This window comes from Vollenhovia emeryi, unplaced genomic scaffold (assembly GCF_000949405.1).
Source record: "Vollenhovia emeryi isolate VEMERY1.0 unplaced genomic scaffold, V.emery_V1.0 DF939494.1, whole genome shotgun sequence".
In the NCBI taxonomy this organism is placed as follows: Eukaryota; Metazoa; Arthropoda; class Insecta; order Hymenoptera; family Formicidae; genus Vollenhovia; species Vollenhovia emeryi.
In genome coordinates this window covers 10,304-15,440 of record NW_011966872.1, presented here as the reverse complement: position 1 = coordinate 15,440, position 5,137 = coordinate 10,304, and positions in this window count along the sequence as shown.

Here is a 5,137-nt window from a genome sequence, read left to right as displayed (position 1 = left end):
GTCGAGCGCACACGTATATGCGGCGTATTGCCTGTGTGCGTGCATGCGCGCGCAGACGTGCTATCCCCACTCTATCCCCACCATCGCGACAGCGATGTAGCTGGTTGTCCAAGCTGGCATCACTGGTTGCAAGAAGATCGGTCCACAAATGCAGGAGGAGTTCGCGGTCAAACAAACAAAAAGAGTGAATGCGTGTTTAGGTGCGTGGGTGGGCAAAAATTCAAAAAACCCTCTTAGCAGTCTTTCCCGAAAAATTTGGAAAATTTCAAGACCGGTTGCAAGAAGATCGGTCCACAAATGTAAAAGGGGTTCATAGTCAAACGAACAAACAATGTAAATGCGTGGGTGGGTGCGTAGGTGGGCAAAACTTAAAAAAACCCATATAAAAAACCCCATAGCAGCCTGACGCGAAAAATTTGGAAAATTTTAACACCGGTTTCAAGAAGATCGGTCCGCAAATGCAGCAGGATTTCCCGGTGAAACAAACAAACAGTGTGAATGCATGGGTGGGTGCGTGAGTGAGCAAAAGATCGGTCCACAAATGCAGGAGGAGTTCCCGGTGAAACAAACAGTGTGAATGCGTGGGTGGGTGCGTGGGTAAGCAAAACTTGAAAAAAACCCCGTCACAATTCCACAAAAATTTGGAAAATTTTGAGACCAGTTGCAAGAAGATCGGTCCACAAATGTAGGAGTTCGCGGTCGGACAGACAGACAGACAGACAGACAGACACACATACAGACAGACACCAGGTACTTATATAGTAGTATGATTAGTTGTTTTCACGGCTACTGGAAATCAGTTGTTTTCACGGCTATTCAAAATCAGTTGTTTTCGATTTTTGAACATAAAAGTGGCTATAACTCGGAAACGGCTCATTTCCGGACCTATGTTTATATGAACTTTTTTGCTTGTTTTTGGGTCCTGAATCACCTCCCGAAGTGGAGTAGGCGATTTTTTGGACACCCTGTATATATAATATAAAAAATAATAAAGTACTTAGTTTGTAAAAATATCCAGTTTAGTTGATGCCATTTGATTTGATAATATCATTACTTTTGTAGAAAAGATATTTTGGTGGGGGGAGAAGATTAAAATTTTGTTTAAATAAGATATCTAAATAACTAAATTATATACTTTTTGATTGGATGACGCTTATACTTGGCGTCTTTTGTAAAACTTTTTTTTAAAAAGGTTATTTTTTAAGTATACGACATCATGACCGATCGTACAACAACCTTGGAGTTGTTGGACGATGACGAAAGCGATTAAAAATAACTAACATCTCCACTCGTTCACACAATGTACAGTTAGATAAGATATTAGGATAAGCATTCTAGTATATAAGGAAACTCTGTAAATTAGTAGGTTAAGAAACAATAGAAAGAGGAAAAACTCTCAAAAGCAGACCCCAAAGGTGACTCTCCCCAGTGACTTCCCCCAAATAAAAACTTCCAATCCTCCCTTGTGAACAAACTTCAACAAAGTGAAGTGTTGGTGCGGAATCAAGACATTAATCCAGCATCACCAATCTCGCCGATCTCACTGACTACTTCAGCGATACCCACGATCCGAGCTGGAAGACACCTCGCATCCCGTGGAATTGCGTTCAGCAACTGCCGCACAACCATCGTGGTAACCATTACAACGCCATACGCCGAGAAAAAGAAGCCCTGTGCCTTCCCTCCCAGAAAACGAGGCCTTCAACCCAACAGCTCCGTGACCCAGTACACCGCTGGCTCCGGATCAGCAGATATCCGCTAGCCATGCACGCAGTAGAAACGCCGAGTTCCTGCCAATTTATCGTCATGCTGCAATAGATTCTGTACCGAAATCAACCATCCAACCCCATCTCCTGAAGAAGCCACCCCCCAAACTCGAGAGCAACTATCTCATTTCATCACCCCCGGGATCTGCCCACGAGAGACTCATCAGAGCACAGCCTCCAACGAACCCGCCCATCGGATAAGTTAAGTACGACGAATTCTTCCGATTGCAATCAGAATCCATCTTAAATTAGGGGGGGTTGTTACGTCCGGAGTCCGTTTATTTTTAAATTTTACTTTATCAACTATTATTTCCGCCTAACGTAAACTTTTTAGGCGTAACATTTCAAGCGGTTGCGTCACCCATATGTACGAGAGGAGTGATAGCGTAATCTCATGGGCAATTGCATGATGTTTTAAATTAAAACTCGCCTATGATATTGCGTTGTCAAATTGCTATATGTTGTATTTCCTAATAAGAAAGATGATGCAATGCTTTAGGATAAGAATCTTAAAGTATTGCGTTATCATGTAAAAGATCGCGAAAACTACATTGAATTGACACTTATCGTTATTTGAGGGAGATGATGCAATTTTGGTGATTGTTTTGTCATCCCCTCGGGGGTTGATGCAATGCATTAAATAATTAAATTTATCTAAAACTCTAATGAAAGTACAAATTTTAACAGTTAGAGTAATAATTTCAAGTATTGCATCATCTGCCCCGGAGGATGTCGTAATACTCCGATAAACCTTTACAATTGATTTAACAATTAATAAATTAGCGTTTCTAGCCACTTGCATTGAGATGTAAGAGCCGTGCCGAACAGTCTGGATGACGTTACAATAATGATAGGTATAAGACCAATGTCAAAACTAGCAATATCTTGTAAGAGGAAGGGAAGGTAAAATAGGAGGAACTAGGAGAGGGGATGGAAGGATTATTGTGAGGGTGGGAGCGAGTTCAGGATCGGAAAATATTCGGTTGCTCATAAGTCTGTGTCCGTCTGTTTATTAATAGGAGCAATTTGCCTTTTTATGTGTGCCATCTCCGAAACCAATCTTTTATTATAAGAAGGTTCTTCGTCCAGGATACTGACGATCTCCCAATCAAAGTCGTGGTTTGTGTTAATTTTATGGGTAGATATAACAGAGGGAGATGGTGTGTTCTTATTAATGTCAGAGTAAGTGCTCTTTTATTCTGGTTCCCAGTTGTCTTTTGGTCTATATATGTCGCCGAACAATTCTTACATGAGATTTTGTATAATAATAAAGACATTGGTCTTATACCTTTCATTATTGTAACGTCATCCAAACTGTTCGGCACGGCTCGTGGTGAGTACATACCTTCTTGGTCTCTCTTTCTTTTCTCTCTGGTATTGGCACTAACCTTTTAATTTTAAGACCTTTGTTTCACATTTCGTTACAGCTTTTGTAAAATGAAGATGAATAATTTCGCGTTTGTCGCTTGCGCACCTTCGTCTCACGACAATTCTCACACGTTAGATTGCGAAATTTAATTTATTAAAATTACTGCGAAATCTTTTTATATTAGAACAACACCGATTGCGATGCACGATAGCTATTATTTTATAGATATTTATAGATTATTTTATTGATAGACATTTATTTTATATTATTGATGCTTTAAATTGTAAATAATTTTGTTATACTGAAGATGGTCCAATAAGGACCGAAACGTATATATTTTTTATTAATTAAATTTTATCTTTGGACACTACCACCTTGTTCAGGCTCTGAGCCACTTATTTTATTTTTAATTATAATTATTATTTTAAATAAAATTTATTAAATTATTATTTTAAAGTTCCAATTTATAGTATACCATTGTATAATAATCGAGAGTTAAGGTAAATGTACCAATAACTAACCGCTTAAGAACACAGGGGGAAATAGTACGAATATTATGAATAAAATTAATAATTAAGTTTAAACTTATTGTTTTTATAAATATTTATCTTTCCTCTATTAGTCTATTATATATATTTTGTTTATTTCATTTGCCTTTCGGCCTTGGAAGGGGGTGCTACATGTCTTTAAGCTGAAAATTTTTTTTTACAATACATTTTATGTTACGTTTCTTTGCTATCAGTTTCGTTTGGTATTTGTTCGTTTCTTCGGTCCTTCCTGAGCTCGGTCACTTTCCTCATCCAATCTGCTCCCTCTCCTGTATCTTTCAAGATGTCTGTGATATTTCTGTTATCCCTTAGAGGCTCCACGCAGTCGGACATCAGATGCTCTAGCGTTTACATTTTCTCGCCACATATTCTACATATTCTTTCTTCTTCTTTTCTCCAGTACTTGCTTCCTTCCTCTTCGTTTCCGCATCTATACCTTGCGATCATTCTCTGGTTTCTTCCTTTATATTCTTTTTGTAGGTACTTTGGGATGTGATCTGTTTTCAGTTCTTTGTACCTAGCGCAGTTCCTTCCTCTATCCTTTTCTCTTGCTCGGTTCTTTGTTCTTTTCAGTCCGTCATTATTCGTTCTTCCATGTCCGTTCTTTCGGAGCTTTCATTTCCTATTCCCCTTGTGCTAGAGCTAACTTTCCTATAATATTGGTCCCTGTTTTTCTCCCATTTTGTTTTCTTCCCTTCCTGTTTATTTTGTATCTCTTTCCAGCATTCCGCGATTATTTTGTTCGTCTGCCGTTCTTTTGTCTTTATCTTTCCTCTATTAGTTAACATAAAAGAATATCAATTTTCACGATTAAATGAACAATAAAGTATAAAATATTGATAGGTTAGAATGTACAATTAGATAGCCAACTTTATTTGACTGACCCAACGTCCCGATTTTCATGTCCTAGTACCCAGCCATATAGATTGAATGGATGATTATAAGTTTTAAACAGCGTCTTTGTTTAGAAACGTGCCTGAATACTGAACAATTGTTACGAAACATTAGAAAATTGAAAACACAATATTTTTGAAATAGACAAAATGACTGGAAACGGAATAAAATGACAAAAATTTTGTTTATCTCGTATATTTGTTTACTCATTAAATTTGTTGTACCCACTACATATATTATAATTAAATTTTCAATAAGTCGCTATAACTTGTTATTACAAATATAAACTTTGATTAATTTTTAAACATTATGTATCACAGAACAATATGATTCCTCAACCTTTTGCTTCCTCATAGAGGAAGCTGTTTTCGTGAAAAAAAATTTTTTCCAGTTTTCTTTGAAAACATGTTTAGAATGTTCTAAAACGTCAAAAAAACACATTCAGAAAAAATGTCGGTATGTATGTATGTATGTATGTGTGTGTGTGTATGTCTGTATGTATCCTTATTAGTTTACTCTAAATAACTTTTTAAATATACAAGATCGAAAAAAATGTTTAG